Source organism: Carica papaya, chromosome 3 (assembly GCF_054855325.1).
Source record: "Carica papaya isolate Zhongbai chromosome 3, ASM5485532v1, whole genome shotgun sequence".
Lineage (NCBI taxonomy): Eukaryota > Viridiplantae > Streptophyta > Magnoliopsida > Brassicales > Caricaceae > Carica > Carica papaya.
The window spans coordinates 17,765,080-17,791,703 of record NC_142311.1 but is presented as its reverse complement, the minus strand read 5'-3'; positions in this window follow the sequence as shown (position 1 = coordinate 17,791,703).

Genomic DNA, 26,624 nt, shown 5'->3' with positions numbered 1-26,624 from the left:
GATAATATCAACAACCATTCCATGCACATTCTATTTTCACAAACCTTCAATCCTTTGGTGTTTTGCATCACTCTATTTTCCAACTCAGCATATACCATTTTATATTGAATGTCAAACACATATTTAAACCGTAATAGTTCGAGCTCTCATGTAGAGTCCTGATCGTACGCATACCATATCATGATAAAATAATCTATAAGAATACTTCATGCAATAAATTTTAAAATATTAAAAAGTACATCCCTTGCATACTTAGCTCAAAATATCCAATATCCATGAGGCAGAAGGAGTCTTGCACGACCCTTATTCCTCGGTGTGCAAATCTCCTCTTCTTTCTTTTCAGCCGGTGGCAGAGGCATACACACCTCTACCTCTTCACCTTTCTCAACCATAGGTAAACACGCCTCTATTTTTCTTCCTAAAACAGTGTTGTTTTAGGGTCTTCTAAAACGACTTCGTTTTAGTTTGTTACATAGACAATCGTTGTCCGGCCACTCACACAACCCATCACAATATTTAGTTTTGTGTACGGTTTGTCCAGGTCAGGAAATAAGAAGTAGTATATTTAATATCTCGGTGTCACACCCATTCTGGCCACATAATTGCCATCCACTTACGCAACACATTTAATAACCTACAGCAGGTTAATGCATTACATAGTAAAAAAAATCAGCAGATAATATGACAAGGAAATGATGTGAAATCTAACCCATATTTGGCCACTCACACACATATAACTATTAACACAACATACAACTCACAAATGCAGCACACAATTGTTAATACAGCAGATGAGGTATACTATTTTCACACATTTACCAACTGGCCACACACCAGAAACAGTAACCCATGTTTCCTTGGGAAGGTTTTCAGTTTAACACCATAGTCCCCTAAAAGGCCGTCTAATTTCTCTCCCTTTTTTTGCCTTATAACCCTTTCCATTTATTCCCATATCTCTCCATCCATTCTCTCCCTCAAACACCTATCACTTATTCAAAATTTCATTTCTAAACCATTACAAATAAAACCTACATTCTGTTGTTTCCTCCCCTTGACTCTCCCTAAAAACAGGCCCTGACTTCCCATCTATTTTCCTTCTTCAATGTTCATTTGTACTTTTCCATTTTTTTTATTTTTAAATTAATTTACATTCATTTGTCCCTCTTTTTTTATCAGATCTGATTTATTCTTCTAGGTTACTTTTGGCCATTCATCCTAGTTTCTAGTTTTTAGGACCCTAATTGATTTTCTACAAAATGTCAGCCTTTTATCATGAAAACCCTTTTAGTAAACTATATTGTGTTAGAGTCGATGGGTGAAGCGTGTTGTTCTGTGACTATAAACGTAAACCATACTGTATTATTGAATATCGTATTAATGTTACTGTAGTACATTGTGAAAACAATGGGTGTGCATTGTCACTGTAAATAGAGAAAATAAAACTATAGTCGTAATTGTGACCATTTAACAATACTATCAGCTATGACCACCACAAATAAAAGATTGAAGAAGTATTAGAGTAAAGAAAAAAGAGAAGAGAGGTATTCGATTATCAGTCTTGGAGGTTAGGGTATTAAATTATTTTTATTGAGCATGTTCATTCATTCCCATTTTTTAGAGCACAAAAACCAAGAAAAAACTCAAGATTAGTCGAACTAATGAGATCTATAGGGTGTGGATGATATATGTTAACATCAGTTAGTGTCGACATAATTTTTCGAACTCTAAACCATTATCTACCTTTATGAAAGTGTTAACATCTCATGTTACAGGCAAACTATTTTAAATTTCACCAATGTTGTAAGGGAAGAAGTCATAGACAAAGTTAATTTATCCGCATTTTATGTTAATTCAACTTAGCATCAATTTGTGGTTAATAGGCATGGATACTCGTGACTCCATCTAGAGTACGAATCATTCCAGTATATGTTACTATGAATACATATATTTATATGGGTGTAGTTACATGTACAAAAAAATTTTAAGTATATAAATCTGTGCACTGTGGATATATATATAAGCATATGTATGTACATATGGAAAGATAAAAGAAATGAAGTAAATAACTAACAATTGAATACTAAAAATGCTTTTAAAATTTTAATCACAAGCTTAGTGATTTAAAATAAATTAAAGTCAAGAACTTGGTAGACCAAGAGAAACACATAGGTAAGTAGAAGTCTGCCATTAAACTTGTTTAAACACTTATAAAATTAATCAACAAAGGAGGTCATAAGAACAATAAATTGAAAATAAAAGAATAGTAAAATAATAATAATACCTTAATAAAGCAAATGGAGAACCAAGTAAGTACATTTAGAAATTATATTAATAAAATAAATAGACAATTAAATTATGAATCATTGACCAAAGTGGTAAAGTGATATGATGACAAAGTTTTTGGAATAACAAATGAAATTGAGAATAAAAAAAGATATTAAGTTAAATTACAAATAAAAGAAATACTAATTAAAAAAATAAAAAAGAAACCAAATAAGCAATAAAATTGGAATAATATAAATAAGTTAAGGAATATTACAATGGGGGATAAGAAAATTCAAAATAACAACAAATAAAATAAAAGAATTGCTGAAAGACTATGAAACCCGTTTAGTATGTATTAGAGAAGGAGGGTGCGCGTGTAGCCATTTTCGGTAACTGATGTGCCTCAGTCAGACAAGCTGCGAAGCCCCATATTGAACATGTTTGAGAAAGTGTTCAGTGATACCCATTACTGCAAGTGGAATGGGGATTTGATGCTAAGTGATTAGTATTTTCTATCCATATTGTAAAAGAAATCCTTAATGCCCTTAATGGTACTAGTAAAAACAACATTATCCTATGAAACTCTTTAATAAATAAAAATAAATGTCAACAGAAATGTTAGGGGTCTATTGTGGATGAGGAAGTCGATGTCATTATGAGTATTCTGATAAGCATGAGGAGTAGGGCTTAGAAATGTATTCAGAGTCACTCGAAGGCTCATTTTTTTGAAATCCTTACCACCTAGCGCCTATATCATCTCCAAATATTTCCTCTTTTTTTAAAACCTTTGAGATTTGGTCCTTCCTTTTAACCTTTTATATTATTTTAAAATTTTGTTTCTACTAAATCTTTCCAACATACTTTGAGGTTCGCTATTCAATTTTTGGGATGTCACATATCTTCATCCTGCAAATTTCTTCAAAACACTTTCAAGACATTCAATTATGAATTAGATTATGCACATTTAACAAAATGATCCACATTTAAATTACTTACCTCTTTACCCATTCTACAGAACTATACTCATTTACCTATACTATTTTGTTTCATCCAGTCTGGAATTTAGATATATGCAACAAAATTTCTAGCAAGTTGGAACATTATAACAGGACATACATATCACTAAGATCATTAAACACTGAACTTACCTAATTATATTTCCAATTTTCATTCTCATCATTACACCTCTTTTATATATGTTTTTCTTTAATTTCTTTCCCACCAAAGTTCACACGCAGCTCCACCAGCCCAACTCCCTATTTGTATTTGTCACATCAGAATGTAACGCACGCACATACACAGAGCTTGCACCTTACTCATCGAACCAAGCCCTTCAAAGCCTTCTTTTTCTCGACTACATCTCTGGCCTCATTTATCACATGCATTTCGGATATTCACTCCCATTCGAACCCTCTGATATTCGATCCACTCTGCTGACTAACATGGGTCAGCTATTGCACATCACACGGCCAACATAAGCCACACATACACCACAATGATAGGCCCTGATTTCCACATCACATGGCCAGCATGGGCCAGCTGTTGTTTCCTCCCCTTAACTCTCCCTCAAAATAGGCCCTGATTTCCCATCTATTTTCCATCTCCAATGTTCATTCATACTTTTCCATTTTTTTTATTTTTAAATTAATTTACATTCAGTTGTCCCTCTCTCTTTATCAGATCTAATTTATACTTCTGGGTTACTTTTAGCCATTCATCCTATTTTCTGGTTTTTAGGACCTTAATTGATTTTCTCCAAAATGTCAGCCTTCTATCATGAAAACTCTTTCAGTAAACTATATTGTGTTAGAGGTGATGTGTGAAGTGTGTTGTTCTGTGACTATAAGCGTAAACCATACTATATTATTGAATATCGTGTTGATGTTACTGTAGTACATTGTGAAAATAATGGGTGTGCATTGTCACTGTAAATAGAGAAAATAAAACTCTAGTCGTAATTCTAACCATTTAACAATACTATCAACTATGACCACTACAAATAAAAGATTGAAGAAGTACAAGAGTAAAGAAAAAAGAGAAGAGAGGTATTCGATTATCAGTCTTGGAGGTTAGGGTATTAAATTATTTTTATTGAGCATGTGTAGTTCATTTATTCCCATTTTTAGAGCACGAAAACCAAGAAAAAACTCAAGATTAGTCGAAATAATGAGATCTATAGGGTGTAGAGGATATAAGTTAACATCAGTTAGTGTCGACTTAATTTTTCAAACTGTAAACCATTATCTAACTTTTTAAAAGTGTTAACATCTCATGTTACGGGCTAACTATTTTAAATTTCACCAATGTTGTAAGGGAACAAGTCATGGACAAAGTTAATTTTTCTGCATTTTATGTTAATTCGACTTAGCAACAATTTGTGGTTGATATGCATGGATACTCGTGACTCCATCTAGAGTACAGGTCATTCTAGTATATGTTACTATGAATACATATATTTATATGGGTGTAGTTACATGTACAAAAAAATAGAAAAGTATATAAATCTGTGTGTTGTGGATATATATATAAGCATATGTATGTACATATGGAAAAATAAAAGAAATGAAGTAAATAACCAACAATTGAATACGAAAAATTATTTTGAAATTTTAATCACGAGCTTAGTGATTTAAAATAAATTAAAGTCAAGAACTTGGTAGACCAAGAGAAACACATAAGTAAGTAGAAGTTTACCATTAAACTTATTTAAACACTTATAAAATTAATTAACAAAGAAGGTCATAAGAATAATATATTAAAAATAAAAGAATACTGAAATAATAATAATACCTTAATAAAGCAAATGGAGAACCAAAGTAAGTACATTTAGAAATTATATTAATAAAATAAATAGACAATTAAATTATGAATCATTGACCAAAGTGGTAAAGTGATATGATAACAAAGTTTTTGGAATAACAAATGAAATTGAGAATAAAAAAAGATATTAAGTTAAATTACAAATAAAAGAAACACTAATTAAAAAAATAAAAAAGAACCAAATAAAAAATAAAATCATAATAATATAAATAAGTTAAGGAATATTACAATAGGGGATAAGCAAATTTGAAATAACAACAAATAAAAATAAAAGAAATACTGAAAGACTACGAAACCCGTTTAGTATATGTTAGAGAAGGAGGGTGCGTGTGTAGCCATTTTTGGTAACTGATGTGCCTCAATCAGACAAGGCTGCAAAGCCCATACTAAACATGTTTGAGAAAGTGTTTAGTGATACCCATTACTACAGGTGGATTGGGGATTTGAGTGTTAAGTGATTAGTATTTTATATCCATATTGTAGAAGGAATCCTTAATGCCCTCAATGGTACTGGTAAAAATAATATCGTCAGAGAAAACTCTTTAATAAATAAAAATAAATATCAACGAAAATGTTAGGGGTCTATTATGGATGAGAAAGTCGATCTCATTATGAGTATTCTAATAAGACTGAGAAGCAGGGCTGACAAATGTATTTGGAGTCACTTGAAGGACGACAAATACATTGTAAAATTGGCATACCAGTGTTTGATGGGTTTCCATGCAAACAATACACAATGATCATTTAACATGTGGAAGTATTTGTGGCAGTCAGAAGCCCCTCCCCCCTGTAAGTTAAGAATTTCACATGGAGATTGCTGAATAATATCCCCCTGTTAAAATCTAAACTATGGGAGAAAGGGATTGGAATTGTGAACGTGCGCCCTAGATGTGACAAGGAGGAAACCATCGAGCATGTCTTTTTTTATTGTGAAAAAAGCCAGGGCTTGCTGGTGAAAACTTGGTATACACTTCCAGGCAAGACAAACCAACGACGTATTTAGATGGATGGAACATCAAGCTAAAACAATGGCAACAACAGGAGTTAACAAAGATACTTTGTTGCTCGCCTTTGACTTGAGCAAAATGAATTTAAGTGAATTTGAAGGATGTTTGGTGATTAGACCTCCATCTTTCTAGCGAGGAAGTTTTTGCATGAAAGGAGACAAACACATTAAGTTAAAGACAGAGACAAGGTACAACTCTCGCACACCAAGTCAAGGTCACTGCTGTGGGAAGCTCCATCGCTTGGGATCTGGAAATGCAATCTGGATGGTACAATTTTTAACACAACTTATTAGGCAAGATAGGGAGCAGTCGTACGAGACTTGACGAAAAGAGTATTGACGTTTTCTCTAACAAGTTATGAGGGTGTCAATCTCCCTATCTAACTGAATTACTTGGCTACTGTAATTCACTGCAATATACAATCTACAATATCTCTGGGTTGGGCATTGTCGAGGTGGACGCATAAATGGTAAAAAATGCTTTGACGACCAATGGGGAAGATTGCTGTAATGTTTTCCTAACTCTTAATGAATTGATTACTTAAAAAAAATGAAGACACTAGATTTTTTATTATTTATGAATTAATCTTATTTGATATATATATGTATACATACAGCTAGTGAAGTGCGCACTACACTAAGCCACATCATCAAGTAATATTGATTTTTTATGCAATTAATTAAAAGATGCATTTAATTCATTAATTAGATGAATATATGTGTCATTTTATGAAGTAAAGTTATATGAAATGAATATATATAAGAATATACATTTTTATTAATAGATAGAAAAATTGAATGTAAAATAAGAATATACATATTCTTATATGTATGGATATTAGAATATAAAATGAAATAAATTTAACCAAAAAATTATAACAAAATTAGTTGTCAGTCCATACTAGAACTGATCGGACTAGATCCAGTCATACCATATAAATGTTCAATTTAATGTTTTGCAAAATTTGGAGTTTTCCAACATAAAAATTTTCTATTCTCATGTTTAATTTACTTGCTTTATGCTTGCTTTGCTTATTTCTTAATGATATTAATGAAATTTAAAAAAACATAATTATTTAGTACATCTCACCCCAACATAAAACCAAGGATGGGATGGAGGCTTGGGAAATATACTTTACCATATTTATTTCTTCCTACCACAACTCAATATTATATATATATATACATAAAACAAATATGTATATTATACATATAGCATTTAAAAATTTCTTTCAAGAGAAAAGATAATACATTATCAAGTAATTTTAAGAAAGATTAATTTCATTTTAACTTTCCAAGACCACCATAAAAAAATGCAAGACCAAACTCTTTAGATCTCCCTAAATTCAAAGCATAATTTTGATAGCCTTTGTTTCCACAAATCAATAAGATGATGATTAGTTTCATCAACAATTCTAACTTTATAATATGTCGCATTTGGTCCATTACTAAGGCCCAATGAAAAGTGACCATTCCCCATTGGACGGCTAGGTATGTTATATAGACTAAATACTTTTTTTCTCCAGCTCATGTAAGTAGTCAAATGCATTAAAAAAGAAAATCTTTGCGATAGCCAAAATCCAATTTCCTCATTTTTATATGCCGACCATCCTAATTTACCATCAATAAAAAAAATTTCTCAATTAAAAAAAAATAAATTATACATAATTACTAAATTAATATATTCATATTTTAACCTAAAAAATTGTGAATTTATAAGAATATATTTCTAAACCACGTTTAGAAATTTTGGGAAGAGAAAAATCAAGAGGTATGTCCTTTCGAGAAAAGCAAAGCGAATTAAAATATTGACAAAAATACACACTTTAATAAAATAATTTTTTTAATGATATATGCATATTAACCTAAAAAATATATAAATATCTCTATAAAAATAGAAAATAATAATAATCGTTGCTAACCTTCCATTGTAGTTTTAATTAAGTTTGAGAATAAATTTCATCCAATATCTGAAAAGAAAAAGAACCAAAAGGTCATATGGCTTACTTTCCAACCGGCTTCTATGTATTCATCGTTATTTTGGATATGAATTTGACTTGAAGTAAATTTAGATTATCCAACGATAAGATTATATCACAATCAAACACTTCAACTCAATTATACTTCTTACTGTTTTTTGTTTAAGTGACAACATATTCCTATTATTTCCAACTTTAAAAGAATTCTTATACTTACTTTTAAGTATTTTAGTCATTTAAAAAAATTTAAAAACTTGAGACTATTTTTTTAATAAAATACACAATTATAATTACAAAATAAAATGGATCAAAATTTGAACAATAAAATAATATTTTGTCCTTAATATAATTCTTACATTGTGAAATGAACAGATTTACTATAATTCATATAATTATTTTTTAGTTTATTTATCTATTATATATTTTTTAATTATAATCATACTAAAATTAATTAATTAAATTTTTTTTTCCATAAATCTTCAAATAAAATTATTTTAAATTTAGACAGTTGAAATTATAATTTATATTAAAATTAAATTATAAAATTATTTAAAACTTTTAATAAAATTATATCTAACACAAAACAAAAAATCTAGTTTATTTTAATAGTATTATTAACAATCCAGAATTTTTTTTTTCAAATTTTCTTACTTGAATTAATTTAAATGAGGAAAAAAATTTTCATTATCATGTTAATTCAATTGAAGAAGAATTTGAATGTACAAATCAACCTACAAATAACAAAATAAATAATTAGGCGTAATTTGCTTTTCTTAGAAAAAATGAAGAGATAGGCTAGCTGAATATAATAATTTATTGAAATATGAGAGGAAGAAGTAAGAGAAACTAATTGAAAAACTCAAGTTTTGATTTATGATTAATGTTAAAAGCCTTCAAGTACATGGGTATTTATAGGTACTAGTACTAATATTACTACTACTACTAATATTATTATTAGTATAAATATTACTACTACTGCTAGCACTACTGTTACTTATACTATTTTTACTACTATTACTACTTGTACTACTACTGTTATTATTACTACTACTTCTATTACTACTACTACCACTGCTGGTACTACTACTACTAATACTGCTACTACTATTGTTAAGACTACTGCCACTACTACTGCATTATATATAACACCATAAAAAATATTATTTAATAGTATTATTAATTATCCATCTTTTTTTTCAAATTTTCTTACTTGAATTAATTAATTAATTAATTTAAATAACGAAAAAATGTTTCGTTGTCATATAAATTCAATTGAGTAATTTAAACGTACAAATCAACCTACAAATAGTAAAATGATCAATGAATTTGTGTTTTTAGAAAAAATAAAAATAAACTAGCTGAATATACTAATTTATTGAAATATAAGAGAAAGAACTAAGACCGACTAATTGAGAAAATCAAGTTTTGATTTATGGTTGATGCTAAAAACCTTCAAGTACATAGTATATGTAGGTAGCAGTAATAGTAGTACTACTACTACTACCACCAATTGTAACACCCAATCTTTTCTTTTTTCTTTTTATTAATTATTATTGTATGAATATAATTATTATTTATGTATTTTTAAATTGAATTTAATTTAATTTATTTTAATAGAAATAATAATAATAATAATAATAAAAAGGGGTAAAAATTATTTACGGATTTAATTGAAAAAAATTTTGGAAAAAACTGGTGAAAATTTGGGTTCTAAGGGTATTTTTGAAAGAAAAATAAAAAACCGAAGGTTAAAACGCAATTTAGAAAAGTTGTGTCACGTCAGCTGCCCGGTCAGCAGCCCTGACCAACCAGGACGCGCCAGGTGGTAGAGACACTGACGCGGGAAACCACGTGGGAGGGAGCCACGTGGGCGATCCACATGCGCACGATCGAACGGCTGAGATCCGTTCCCACGAGCACAGACGACTCAGATAAAAAACGCGCACAGACGGCTAGATTGCATCACACACGAAAGGCTCAGATTGAATCGTGCACGGACGGCCCAGATTCACTCCCTATTTAACCGCGATTGGACGGTCCAGATTAAAAGCGATGGAGGGCTTAGATCAAAAGTGGATGGATATAAATAACCCCATCCGCACCCAAATCCTAACCCTAGCCGCCATAGCTCCTCGCTGAAGAAGACAGCCCAGCCGCCAGGGAGCCGACCGCCGCCACCCACCGCCATATCGGAGCAATTTTTGACCGCCAAACAAGGTAAAAATTCTACCATTTGCTCAAAATTTGGTATCTGGTTTATCTATTCTATGGTTTTAAATGAATGTATCACTGCTTACTTCACTGCTGTTTGATTTTGGGAATCTAAGATATGCTTGCTTTATTGGATGCACGTTACTTGTTTATGTTGTAATGGCCCCGGAAATTTAAATGAAATGTATGTATTAAAAATCTCAAATGCGGAACCGTAATAAAAATTTTGATTAACATCCCTTACATAATAACCAAAACGTACTCAAAACATGAAGGAACAAACTAACTAAAAGAGATACTCGAAATAAGAACTATATATATAAGTATGAAGTCTTTAGGCGTCCCCTACGCTGTCTTCCTGCGGAACAGGCTCGGGAACAACGTCTTCCTGATCTGAAATGGTTAAATACGGAATGAGCTACACCAGCCCAGTAAAGACATCACACTATCTCACCGCCACGGAAGTAAAGATGGGTAGAAAACAAAAATGACCAATGGAGCATAATTTATAACAAACTCGTTTATTAACATAAAAACCTTTACTCTCCACTTACCTCGGTGAGATCCATGAAAACAACATATGAAAGCAATAACATTATCATCATCATGAAATCATATAAACTTTACAACATAACACTTAACACGCTTTTGCATTTCAATCATTAAACAACATATTTTCTTTTTTTACCAGCCTACTAGTATCCATGGGGATCCATAGGGGGTCCCCGCTACCTGTGAACCATTAGCATTACAACCTAATTCCAGGGCCGTCCCCATACCCCGTCCGGTATGGGTGCCAAAATCATGAACCTCAATACCTCGTCCGGTATGGGCGCCAAAACACATAAGGTCTCCATACCCCGTCCGGTATGAGAGACCACGTTCCCGGTAGGGTTCCCTATGGACTCGGTCCATCCACCATCTCCTAGGATATCGAGTCAGGCTGTCCACATTATCCATCTTGCCTTTTTTCTTGATCTCAATCATCCAATCATACACAACATGTAAACCAGTAATTGACACCAAACAAGACAACACAGTATCGAGTTCACCATAATACAAACCATAATAAAAAAAATCATGATTCATGCATACGAGACCATAACATAATTACATCAAACATCATGCTGCATTTAATATTGAAAATTAGATCAAACAATAATAGACCAACACTATATCAGACTCGGGCTTCATTGGCAACCTCAATCAATTATACATCTATAAAGTTTCAAAATACCGTTTAATTATTTATTAAGCTTTAATACCGTGATAGGAAATAGGGTGAGGGGTCCTTACTTGTTTCGGGGTCTGAAATTGACTCTACAGTACGCCTACGGGTTATCCCTAATTTTCCTAAATTTTTTTTAAAAAACTGAAACGCACTACTGGTACCTGCACATGTCCCAAAAAATCCCAAATCAGACCTAGGGCCCCTTTCGGCCAATATCGGAATTTCGGCATGGTGGCTCCACCGTGCTCCAGCGACGGCGCTGCCGCAGGCAGCGGCGATTTGCCTCGGGTTGGCTATTTTTGGCCATTTTTGGCCGAATTCGGTCAAACTTGCATCGGTCCCTGTGATAAAATAACCCTAGGGCCCTCGGTGGGCCAAAAAATCACGAAAAATCGGGACTTACCTATGGCGGTGCTCTCGGGTACGGCGGCTCCTCCGGCGTGAGTCGCGTTTTAATGTTTGTCTCCAATCAACCTGTAGAGAAAAGAACGTTGATCACAGTGGTATAAAATTTGCATCGAACGGAGGTCGGGAAGGGCCTCATCGGAGGCAAAAATAGATGGAAATCGCGGCGGCGTCGCCAGACTTTGGCTGGGTTTTTCGGCCGTTTGACCGATGGTTTGGCTCCGGTTTGGCCATAGGCAGACTCAACATGAAAAAACGAGCCAGAGGGAGAAAATTTACCTCGATCGGTAGTCGAAAACTTCTCCGGTGCGGCGGCAGGTGGCGGTGGCCAGCTCTTCCGGTGTCTGGTTCTTCTTCTCTGGCAAGGCACTAGCGGCTAGGGTTTTGTGGTCAAGTGTGGGTGGGGTTATTTACACCCTTTGCCTTTTAATCTCAACCGTCCATCAAGATTAAATCTGGACCGTGCGATCACGATTTAATTGGGATTAAATATGGGCCGTCCATCGCGATGCAATCTAGGCCGTCCGTGCCTGATTGAATCTGGGTCCTCCGTGCCTGATTGAATCTGGGCCGTCCGTACGCGTGGATCTGGGCCGTCCATGCACACGTTTGATCTGTGCCGTCCGATCGCGTGCACGCGGATCGCCCACGTGGCCCGTCCCATGTCAGCGTTTCCTTGCCACGCGGCGTGTCCTGGTTGGCCGGGGCTATTGACCGGGCTGCTGACGTGGCTGCTGATGTGGCACAACTTTTCTAAATTGCATTTTGACCCCCGATTTCTTATTTTCTTTTTAAAAACACCCCCAGAATCCAAATTTTCACCCATTTTTCCCAAAAGTCAATTTCAATTAAATTCAAATAATATTTCTACCCAATTTTATCATTATTATTATTTTTATTTTCATTAAATTAAATTAAATTAAACTAAATTAAATTAAATAAAAATCTAAAAAATTCAAATACAAAAAAAGAAAAATAAATAAAAAAAATACTTGGGTGTTACATATGTATTTATGTTTGAGTTGGTAACGAAGACTAAGGACAAATAGGAATAGGATGTGATTTGATAAATGGATAAGATGACAGCCTCACTAGATATCCTGGGAGATGGTGGACGGAGCGGGTTCATAGGGAACCCTACCGTGAACGTTGTCTCATATCGGACGGGGTATGGAGACTTAGTCATTTGGCACTCATACCGGACTGGGTGTGGGGACAGCCCGCTTCACCCTCATACCGGACGGAGTATTGAGGTTTATTGTTTTGGCACTCATACCAGACGGGGTATGGGGACAGCCCTAGAATTAAGATTGTTAAGGGGAATGGTTCACGTGTAGTGCGGATCCCTATAGATCCCCATGGATACTAGTAGGCTGGTGAAAATGAGAAACGGTGATAATTAGTTATTGTTAATGAATACGGATTTATGATGTGTTTTATGTTACTCATTATGCATGAAATTGTGATCTGTATGATATTATTGCTCCTATAAATTGTTTTCATAAATTCCATAGTGGTAAGTGAGCTATAAATGATTTTATCTATGATAAACGAATCTATTTAAAATTTATACTCCATTGGTTGCTTTCGGTTTTCTACCAACCTTTACTTCTGTGACAGTGATATAGTGTGATGTCCTTACTGGACTAGTGTACCTCATTCCTTATTTAACCATTTCAGATCAGGAGGACCTGGTTCCCGAGCCTGATCCACAAGAAGACGGCGAGTAGATGCTAGATGCTTTATAGTTTCCTTTATTTTTCTCATTTCTCATTTTTTTTTTTGGAGAACTTATTCTGTGATATTGTTTAGTACTTTTAAGTTATTGTGTAAGGGATGTTAACCTTAATCTTTTATTTCGCTTCCGCACTCAGATTATTATATGTATTTCTCTTTGAATTTCCGGGGCCGTTACACCAATACTATTGCTACTACTACTACTATTGTTATTTCTATTACTGCTACTATTACTACAACTTCTGCTACTGCTACTGCTACTACTACTACTGTTATTATTACTACTACTTCTATTACTATTACTACCATTGTTACTACTACTTACTATTAATACTGCTACTTCTATTGCTGTTATTACTGTTAAGACTACTACCAAAACTACTGAATTATATCTAACATCACAAAAAATTTTATTTTAATAGTATTATTAACTATCTAGTATTTTTTAGATTTTCTTACTTAAATTAATTAATTAATTAATTAAAATAAAGAAAAAATTTTCGTTGTCATATTAATTTAATTGAAGAAGAATTTAAATTTACAAATAAACCAACAAATGGCAAAATGATCAATTAGGATTGATTTGTTTTTGTTAGAAAAAATGATTAGATAGGGTAGCTAAATATAATAATTTATTAAAATATGAGAGGAAGAAGTAAGAGAGACTAATTGAGAAACTCAAGTTTTAATTTGTGGTTGATGTTAAAAACTTTCAAGTACATGAGTATTTATAGGTACTAATACTGCTACTACTACAACTACTACTAATGCTACTACTACTATTAATACTACTGCTACTACTACTACTACTGTTACTTCTATTGTTGCTACTACTGCTACAGTTTCTACAGTTACTACTGCTACTATCACGACTACTACTATTAATCCTACTATTGCTGCTACTGCTACTGCTGCTGCTACTACTACATTATATATAACACCACACAAAAATTTAGTTTATTTTAATAATATTAGTAACTATCCATCATTTTTGTTTCATATTTTCTTACTTGAATTAATCAATTAATTTAAATGAGGAAAAAAAATATTTGTTGCTATATTAATTCAATTGAAGAAGAATTTGAATTACAAATCAACCTACAAATGGCAAAATGATCAATTAGACTTAATTTGTTTTTGTTAGAAAAAAATAAAGAGATAGACTAGCTGGATATGAGAATTTGTTTAAATATGAGAGGAAGAAGTAAGAGATACTAATTGAGAAACTCAAGTTTTGATTTGTGCTTGATGCTAAAAGCCTTCAAGTACATGGGAATTTATAGGTACTAGTACTCCTTCTACTACTACTACTACTAATACTATTACTAGTACTAATACTATTGTTACTGCTAATACTATTAATTCTATTATTGGTACTACTACCACTGTTACAACAGGTATTACTGATGTAGTCGCTACTACTATTATTGCTATTATTGTTATTATTTCTACTACTGCTACTACTACTACTACCACTGTTACTACTACTGCTGCTAATAATACTACTGCTGTTGCTGCTACTACTACTGCCACTACTACTATATTATATGTAACACCATAAAAAATATAGTTTATTTTAATAGTATTATTAACTATCCAGTATTTTTTTCAAATTTCTTTACTTGAACTTAATTAATTAATTTAAATGAGAAAAAAAAAATCATTGCCATACTAATTCAATTGAAGAAAAATTTGAATGTACAAATTAACCTACAAACGACAAAATGATCAATTACGATTTATTTGTTTTTGTTAGAAAAAATGAATAAATAGGCTAGCTGAATATAATAATTTGTTGAAATATGAGAGGATAAAGTAAGAGAGATGAATTGAGAAACTCAAGTTTTGATTTGTGGTTGATGCTAAAAGTCTTCAAGTACATGGGTATTTATAGGTACTACTACTACTATTACTACTACACTACTACTATTACTACTACTACTACTAATACTAATACTACTACTACTACTACTAATGCTACTACTAGTAGTAATACTTCTGCTACTTCTATTGCTCCTGTTACTTCTATTGCTGCTACTACTGCTGCTATATTTACTACTGTTAGTACTGCTATTACCACTGTTACTACTACTACTAATACTGTTATAGTTATTGCTACTAATACTACTATTATTAATACTACATTATATGTAATAACACAAAAAATCAAGTTTATTTTAATAGCATCATTAACTATCCAATTTTTTTTTCAAATTTTCTTACTTGAATTAATTAATTAATTTAAATGAGGAAAAAAAAATTTCGTTGTCACATTAATTCAATTGAAAAAGATTTTGAATGTATTAATCAACCTACAAATAGAAAAATAATCAATTATGATTCATTTGTTTTTATTAGAAAAAATGAAGAGATAGGCTATCTGAATATAATAATTTGATGAAATATTAAAGGAAGAAATAAGGGAGAGTAATTGAGAAACTCAAGTTTTGATCTATGGTTGATGCTAAAAACCTTCAAGTACATGAGTATTTATAGGTACGAGTATTAGTACTACTATTGCTAATACTATTGTTACTTTTACCACTTTTATTAACTATTAAGTTTTTTTTCCAGATTTCCTTACTTGAATTAATTAATTAATTTAAATAAAAAATTTTTGTTGCCATACTAATTCAATTGAAGAGAATTTGAATGTACAAATTAACCTACACATGAAAAAATGATCAATTAAGCTTGATTTGTTTTTGTTTGAAAAAATGAATAGATAGACTAACTGAATATAATAATTTGTTGAAATATGAGAGAATAAATAAGAAAGACTAATTGAAAAACTCAAGTTTTGATTTGTTGTTGATGCTAAAGGCTTTCAAGTACATGGATATTTATAGGTACTACTGCTTCTACTACCACTATTACTAATGCTACTACTACTCCTCCTACTGCTACTGCTCTTACTGTTACATCTTTTATAGCTACTATTGCTACAACAGGTACTACTGTTACAGCTGCCACTACTGCTATTGCTACTACTATTACTATTTCTACTATTACTGCTACTGTTACTTCTATTGCAGCTACTATTGCTACAACAGGTACTACTGCTACAGTTGTCACTACTAGTATTGCTACTACTGTTACTATTTCTACTATTGCTACTACTATTACTTCTGTTGTAGCTACCACTGCTACTACTGTTACAACAGGTACTACTGCTACAGCCACCACTGCTGCTATTGCTATTATTGTTACTATTTCTACTACTGCTGCTACTGTTACTACCATTGTCACTACTACTACTACTAATACTACTATTGCTATAGTTGCTACTGTTGCTACTACTACTGTCACTACTACTGTATTAAATGTAACACCATAAAAAAATTAGTTTATTTTAATAGTATTATTAACTATCCAGCACTTTTTTTTCCAGATTTCTTTATTTTATTTAATTAATTAATTTTAATGAAGAAAAAAAAAGTTTCATTGTCATATTAATTCAATTGAAGAAGAATTTAAATGTAAAAATCAATCTATAAATGAAAAAATTATCAATTAGGCTTGATTTGTTTTTGTTAGAAAAAATGAAGAGATAAGCTAGTTGAATATAATAATTTGTTGAAATATGAGAGGAAGAAGTAAAACAGACTAATTGAGAAACTTAAGCTTTACTTTGTGGTTGATGCTAGAAGTCTTCAAGTACTTGGGTATTTATAGATACTACTGCTACTACAAATGCTACTTCTACTACTAATACTACTACTACTATTGCTACTACTACTACTGTTACTTCTACTGTTGCTACTACTGCTCCTATTGCTACTATTATTATTATTTCTACTACTGCTACTACTACTGCTGCTAATACTGATACTGCTACTGCTGTTACTATACTGTTGTTACTACTACTACCACTACTATGTATTATATGTAAAACCACAAAAAAATCTAGTTTATTTTAATAGTATTATTAACTATCCAAAATTTTTTTTTTTCAGATTTCCTTACTTAAATTAATTAATTAATTTAAATGAAAAGAAAAATTTATTGCCATATTAATTCAATTTAAAAAGAATTTGATTGTACAAATCAACCTACAAATGACAAAATTATCAATTAGGCTTAATTTGTTTTTGTTAGAAAAATGAAGAGATAAGCTAGGTTAATATAATAATTTTTTGAAATATGAGAGGAAGAAATAAGAGAGACTAATTGAGAAACTCAAATTTTGATTTGTGGTTGATGCTAAAAGGTTTCAAGTACATGGGTATTTATAGGTAGTAGTAGTAGTAGACTACTACTACTACTACTACTAATACTAGTAATGTTACTATTACTATTAATACTAATGCTACTGCTACTACTATTAGTTCTATTGTAGCTACTACTACTACAACAGATACTACAGTTACAGTTGCCACTACTGCTATTGCTACTACTATTATTATTTCTTCTGCTGCTACTACTACTACTAGTACTGTTACTGCTAATACTGCTATTGCTATTACTACTATTGCTGCTGCTACTACTACTATTGCTATTCCTACTGTTACTACTACTACATTATATGCAACATCACAAAAAATCTAGTTTATTTTAATAATATTATTAATTATCTAACATTTTTTTCAGATTTTTTTACTTGAATTAATCAATTAATTTAAATACGGAAAACAAATTTTTTTTGTCATATTAATTTAATTGAAGAAGAATTTTAATATACAAATTAACCTACAATGGCAAAATGATCAATTTGTTAAAAAATATGAATTGATAGGCTAGCGGAATATAATAATTTATTGAGATATGAGAGGAACAAGTAAGAGATACTAATTGAGAAACACAAGTTTTCATTTATGGTTGATGCTAAAAGCCTCCTACTACATGGGTATTTATAGGTACTATTACTTCGTCTACTATTACTACTAATACTACTACTACTACTAATACTATTACTACTGCTATTACTGTTACTTCTATTGTTGCTAGTACTGCTACTACTACTGTTACTACTACTCTGTTACTACTGTTGTTATTGCTACTACTAGTACAACTACTATTATTGCTACAACTTCTACTGCTATTACTGCTACTACTGTTGTTACTCTTACTACTGTTACTACTGCTACTACTACTGCTGCTACTATCACCACTACTACTACTGTTGCTGCTACTGTTACTGCTGCTATTAGTGCAACTATTACTAGTACTGTTGCTACTACTGCTGCTACTACTACTCCTACTACTACTGCTTATTCTTCTTTTTCTTGTTCTTCTTATTCTTTTTGTTCTTTTCTTTTACTGCATTCTAGAGTGCAAACAGGCGAGTGCTCCTCTTACAACTACATGTTGTGTTAATAGTATGTGTTTATGAGTGGCAAAATATGGGTTAGATTTCACATCATTTCCTTGTCACATTTTCTGCTGATTTTTTTATTATGTAATGCATTAACCTACTGTAGGTTATTAAATGTGTTGCGTAAGTGGATGGCCAACTTGTAGCCAGAATGGGTGTGACACCAAGATATTAAATATACTACTGCTTATTTACTCACTTGGACAAATTGTCCACAAAACTAAATGTTGTGATGGGTTGTGTGAGTGGCCGGACAACGATCGTCTATGTAACATACTAAAACGAAGTCGTTTTGGGAGACCCCAAAATGGCACCGTTTTAGGCAAAACAAAATAGAGGTGTGTTTACCTCTCGTTAGGAAAGGTGAAGAGGAGACCTATACGCCGAGGAAGAGGGGTCGTGCAGGACTCCTTCCATCCCTCCCTATAAAATACGAAGAGAGAGAAAGTGAGAGAGAAAGAGAGAGAAAGAGAGAGAGAAAGAGAGGAAGATAGAGAGAAAAGGGCTATAGTTATATTGGCAACCGAGAGAGGAGAGGAAGAAGAAGAAGAAGAAGAAGAAGAAGAAAAAGGCAGAGGAGAGTCTGGTGCTGCACACAACGGTGTGCATGAAAAGAAGATGATTTGTGCGGCAATGTGTGTTTTGTTATTATGTGGCTCCCTTCAGCACAATTCTACAAAATCTGTGTCAGATTTGAGGGCACAAAGTGCTCTACGGTGAATTTCGGCCAATCCATAACGGTGATTGATGGCGAACGGTGGTGGCACATGGCGATCCGGTGGAGGTGCATGTGGAGGCACACGAACTTCCACTGGTTGCGACTATTGAGTCCTAGGAACTCAATTTGGGTAGGTGAGTTTAAAAAACCCTAATGGTTTACTATTTTACATTTAGGGTTAATTAATCCTATTTAGTTTTAATGCAATAAATTATTTATCCGGTTTAGAATTAGGAATAAGTCTGGACATGAATATTTGAAATTAGGGGATAACCAATTCATTACAAACCCGATGCAGATATCACTGTAACAAGTTGATCTTGTACATCAGAGATAATTTCACGAACAAGATTTAGATAGAAATTAGGTAAGTGCGTAAATGATTACAAATGTAGTTTAATCTTTCTAAGATACTAAAACTGTGATGTTTAATAATTGTTAATTAGGCGCAAGATTCTGACAATATTTTATTATTGATTGTTGTGTTCCTATTTATGTTTACTACTAAAATTACTGATGAATTGTTTATCTATGTTTTGGTAACTAACTTCGTATATGTACTGGTTGCTATGTAATTGAGAATATGTTAAGGATATGTAAAAGAGTCTAGGCTGGTGAATAGTTCCAGTATGCGTATTATAGGTATAGAATATAGTAAATAATAAAAATTAGAAAATTTATTAGAGAGTTGAAATAAATAAATAGACGTTAAAAGATTTGGGAAATTCATTTAATCGGTATCACCGAGGGGTGGGTGTTTGTATATCTTTTTGTTGTGTGACTATGGTGAACCCTACCTATCGATACAACTTTAGCCAGACGTGGCGAAGCAACAAGTACTTTGAAACTGTAAATTGAATACTATATTCTGCAAACTATAAACTATGAACTGAACTATAACATATTCACATCATAGAAGGGATCTTTACTGCTCTCATTGATACCGGCAGAAATGGCATCTCACGATGAAACTATTGTTAATAGGATATAAATTGATAAGAATAAATAGAGAGTCATGTGTAACGTTTATAATACTGAAACACTAAATTAATATCTATTGAACTGCTTATTGTCTAAATTGTGATACTAAATACAAAATTATGCTATTTATTGAACTTTTTATACCTTTATTTATGATATTGAAATAATGAATTTTGAATGTTTACTAAATAAAATGATTTATAAGATTTGGTTAATGAATTTGGGTGTAGATACCACATGCTTTCTGAATTAAAGAGAAAAGTGTTAAACCATCTCCGTCGGTAGTTTTATGTTTTCTACCAACTTGGGAAAATTATCCTATTATTTATTTATACTTAAATGTTTATTGAGCATATTAAGCTCACCCTATTTATTATTCATTTTTTTAGATCAGGATATTCAGAATCCCGCTCCTGAATAGTGAAAGACTTGCTAGAAGATCATTTAATTTTTATTTTAATTCAAACAGTACTTAATGTTAATGATTTTATTTTTAGTGAGTATTTATTTTAGAGTTTAGACATGCCTTATGGATATTGGATATTTTGAGCTAAGTACGCAAGGGATATACTTTTTATTATTTTAAAATTTGTCACGTGAAGTATTTTTATAGATTATTTTATCATCATATGGTATGCGTACGGTCAAGACTCTACAAGAGAGTTCAAGCTGTTACGTTTAAATATGTGTTTGACATTTAATATAAATTGGTATATGCTGAGTTGGAAAATAGAGTGGTGGAAAATAGCAAAGGATTGCAGGTCTGTGAAAATAAAATGTGCGTGGAATGGTTGTTGATATGATCATTCTGGTTACTATGTGGGCATGCAGATTGGAGGCAGATTAGTATGAAATTATTAAGTAGAAGAAAATGAGCATTTAGGGACTATGAGTGGGAAAAATTAAGTTGAACATAGGTTGAAGAGTGAGGAAAAATACCCTAAAATAGGTAAACCAGAATATGAAAAATGGAATTGCAAATGGTAAGGTTAAAAATAGAGAATATATAGCAGATGGTTATTGTGTTGGGAGGGTGTTTTAACTTATAAAGGAGTGGTTGAAAGGGGCGACTGGGTAGACCAAGGAGGAGGTAACATATGGGTTATGAAATAGGAGTTGTCATGGTAATTATGCTAAAATTCAAGGGAAATCTAGGTAGTAATGTGATGGGAACCATATAAGTAGAGGGATAAATGGCTATTTGAGTGGGAGAGTGATGACAAAAAGTAGAGAGACTATTGAAGACAAGTCAGGGAAGTGGATAACGGGCTATTTGTACCTGTGAGCTTTAGGGAGAGTATAAGATATCTAGAATTTTCCTATAGAGGGAAAAAGGGGACTGTCTGGAGTGAGAGAGAGAGTTGAAGGCGACTCCAGTTTAGGAATTTTATTGATTTTAATACATTGTTTAAATCAAAATTTAACCTTATGGGTATGCGTAGGCTCATTCCTGTTTATTTACAGATGCAGTGAAGTAGGAATCAGGACATGATTCACCACCAGTGGCATCCAATACATAGGGGATACAAGGAGAGAATAAGTGAGATTTACGCCATTATACTCATACAAACATGATAGCTAAAATTAACACACATGTATAAGAACATCTTTGTTATTCACTATGGTATAGTGTATGTTGATAGGAAGCTAAGTGTAATTGATAGGTAAGTACGTGGAGGAGGTTATGCCTTTTACATGTACATTTTTAAGGAATATTTTGATTGTGTTGAATTAGATGATGATAGGTTGCAAAGTGTTATAGGATAAGAGTAAATTACAGGTAAGTGATTTGAGTTGAGGAAAACACCCACCAAGGTGAATGAGTTACTGCATTGTAATGTAAATTCTAATTGCTTGAGGTGCTGATCTAGGTTTACTGAGCATTTTATGCTAATTCTATTATTTAATATTGTTTTTCCATATTAAATGAAATAGGAGAGTGATCCCGATCCAGTCAACCTAGTTTTGGAAACATGGAAGAAACAAGAAAAGGGAAAACTAAAGTTGTGTAGGAGTGAAAGTAGACAGAGGTTCATATAGCAAATAGGAATACAAGAACAACGCTGCTGAAAAGGAGAATAAAAAAAATAGCAAGAAACAGTAGGATAGAGAAAATTTGTACATTCAGTTGGTAGAATTTTGGAACTATATAAATGTATGAACAAATGTTTTGGATCTTCTTGAATTTTGTTTATCTTATATGTATATATATATATATATATATATTCTTGATATGTAAGTTTATGAGCACTTGTATGTGGGTTTCTGAGCTGGGTCATTACACTGTGTGAAGTGATGCATGGTTTCAAAATATTCTTTTTATTTCTAAATTTGTGTATATTTAAATTCATAAAATTATATATTAGTTAATAATAAAAAGATATGACTTTAAAAAAAAATAATAAAAAGATATAGTGAAATTAATTATTTATGAAATTATTTTGTTTTGGAAAATATTTTACCTTTTATGAAAAAGACAATTATTTTATTTTACTTTGCTTATTTCATAAATATATAAACTTTATAATAGAAACACATATATGCATCAATACATTTGCTTATTTCATAAATATATAAACTTTATAATAAAAACACGTATACACATCAATACATTTTAAAAATAAAAGTTATTAAACTACCTTTTGGTTTGCTATTTGATTAGGTTACTAAAAAGACATTAGTGGTCTTTTTATTTGGTAGCATCTAAAATATTATAATTCTAAATAATATCAAAATATTTATTAAATTGAATACTTTAATATTTTGACGAATTAACTAATTATTAACAAAGATTAATTAGTTTTTTTATTATTAAAAAATAAAATACTAGTTAACAACTTATTATTAAAAATCAGCAACAAGAAGCAAAAAAATTAAGTTGTATAGGAAAATAATAATATGCAGAAAATTGAAGAAGACAAAAAAAATAAATGGACCAGGCTTGTAGATGTAAGAAGAGTGTTCGCTTGGTTGCACTCCAAAATGCAGCAAAAGAAAAGAACAAGAAGAATAAGAAGAACAAGAAAAAGAAGAATAAGAAGTATTAGTTGTAATAACAGCATAAGAAGCAGTAGCAGCAGTAGTAGTAGCAGTATTAGTAACAGTAGCACTAATAGCAATAGTAGCAATATTAGTAGTAACAGTAGCAGCAACAATAGTAGTCGTAGTAGTAGGTGTAGCAGTAGTAGCAATATTAGCAATATTAGCAGTAGTAGCAATATTAGCAATATTAGCAGTAGTAGCAGTAATATCAGTAGTAGCAGTAGAAGTTGTAGGAGTAATAGCAGCTGTACCAAAAGTATCAATAACAACAGCAGTAATAGTAGTAGTAGTAGTAGTAGTAATATTATTGGTAGTAGTAGTAATAGCAGTAGTACTACTACTACTAATACATATAAAAACTCATGTACTTGAAGGCTTTTAGCATCAACCACAAATCAAAGCTTGAGTTTCTCAATTAGTCTTTTTTACTTATTCCTCTCATATTTCAACAAATTATTATATTCAACTAGTGAATCTCTTCATTTTTTTTAATAAAAATAAATCAAGCTTAATTGATGATTTTGCCATTTGTAAGTTGATTTTACATTCAAATTGTTGTTCAATTGAATTAATATTACAACAAAACTTTTTTTTTATTTAAATTAATTAATTAATTCAAGTAAGGAAATCTGAAAAGAAATGCTGGATAATTAATAATACTATTAAAATAAACTAGTACCTATAAATAACCATGTACTTGAAAGCTTTTCGCATCAACCATAAATCAAAACTTGAGTTTCTCAATTAGTCTCTTTTACTTCTTCCTCTCATATTTCAACAAATTATTATATTAAGGTAGTCTATCTCTCCATTTTTTCTAACAAAAACAAATAAAGTTTAATTGATCATTTTGCCATTTGTAGGTTAATTTGTACATTCAAATTCTTCTTCAATTGAATTAATATTACAACAAAAAAAATTTTCTTCATTTAAATTAATTAATTAATTCAAGTAAGGAAACCTAAAAAAAAAATCTGGATAATTAATAATACTATTAAAATAAACTGTAACGCCCAAATTATTTTTTTGTATTATTTTTATTTTTATTTTTTATTTGAATTTTTTAGATTTTAATTTAATTTAATTTAATTTAATTTAATGAAAATAAAAATAATAATAATGATAAAATTGGGTAAATTTATTATTTGGATTTAATTGAAATTGATTTTGGGAAAAAGGGGTGAAAATTTGGATTATGAGGGTGTTTTTGAAAAGAAAATCAGAAATCGGCGGTCAAAACGCAATTTGAAAAAATTGTGCCACGTCAGCAGCCACGTCAGTAGCCCGGTCAGAAGCCCCAGCCAATCAGGACATGCCGCGTGGTAAGGAAACACTGACACGGGACGGGCCGCATGCGCGCGATCGGACAACCAGATTCAATCAAGCACGGACGGCCCAGATCGCATCGCGATGGACAGCCCAGATTTAATCCCAAATAAATCGTGATCGGACAGTCTAGATTTAATCTTGATGGACGGTTGAGATTAAAAGGCGAAGGGTATAAATAACTCCACCCACACCTGACCACAAAACCCTAGCCGCAAGTGCCTCGCCGGAGAAGAAGAACCAGACGTCGGAGGAGCTGGCTGCCGCCACTCGCCGCCGCACCGAAGAATTTTTCGACCGCCAAGCAAGGTAAATTTTCTCCCCCTTGCTTGTTTTTCGATCCTGAATCCGCCTATGACCAAACCACCGGCCAACCGGCCGAAAAACCCAGTCGAAGTCCAGCGGCGCCGCTGCAGCTTCCCTATGTTTTGGCCTCCGATGAGGCCCTTCCCGGTCTCTGTTCGATTCAAATTTTATACCACTATGATCACCGTTCTTTTCTCTACAGGTTGACCGGAGCAAAACATCAAAACGCAACTCACGCCGGAGAAGCCGTCACACCCGAGGGCCCTAGGGTTGTTTTATCGCAGGGACCAATGCAAGTTTGGCCGAATTCGGCCAAAAACGATCGAAAACGGCCAACCCGAGGCGGATCGCCGCCCAGGCGGCGACGCCGTCGCCGGAGCATGGTGGAGCCGCCGTGCCAGAATTTCAATATTGGCCGAAAGGGGCCCTAGGTCTGATTTGAGATTTTTTGGGACACGTGCAGGTACCGGTAGTGCGTTTCAGTTTTTCAGAGAAAAATTCAGAAAAATTAGGGACAGCCCGTAGGCGCACTATAGAGCTAATTTCAGACCCCGAAACAAGTAAGGATCTCTCACCCTACCTCCTATCATGGCATTAAAGCTTAATAAATAATTAAACGGTACTTTGTGACTTTATAGATATGTATAATTAATTGAGGTTGCCAATGGAGCCCGAATCTGATACATTGTTGGTCAGTTGTTGTTTGATCTATTTTTCAGTATTAAATACAGTATGATATTTGATGTATTTATTTTATGGTCTCGAATGCATGAATCATGGTTTCTTTTATTATGGTTTGTATTATGGTGAACCCGATACTGTGTTGTCTTGTTGGGTGTCAATTACTAGTTTACATGTTTGTGTATGATTGGATGACTGAGACCAAGAAAAATGACAAAAAGGTTATGTGAATTGATAAGTGGATAATGTGGACAGCCTGATTAGATATCCTGGGAGATGGTGGACAGACCAGGTCCGTAGGGAACCCTACCGGGAACGTGGTCTCTCATACCGGACGGGGTATGAAGACCTTATGTGTTTTGGCGCCCATGCCGGACAGGGTATGGGGACGGCCCATTTCACCCTCATACCGGACGGGGTATTGAGGTTTATGGTTTTGGCACTCATACCGGACGGGGTATGGGGACGGCCCTGGAATCAGGTTATTAATGTTCATGGTTCACGTGTAGCGGGGACCCCCTATGGATGCCCATGGATACTAGTAGGCTGATAAAAGAGAAAATTTATTGTCTGATTATTGGAGTGCAAAAGTAGGACATGTG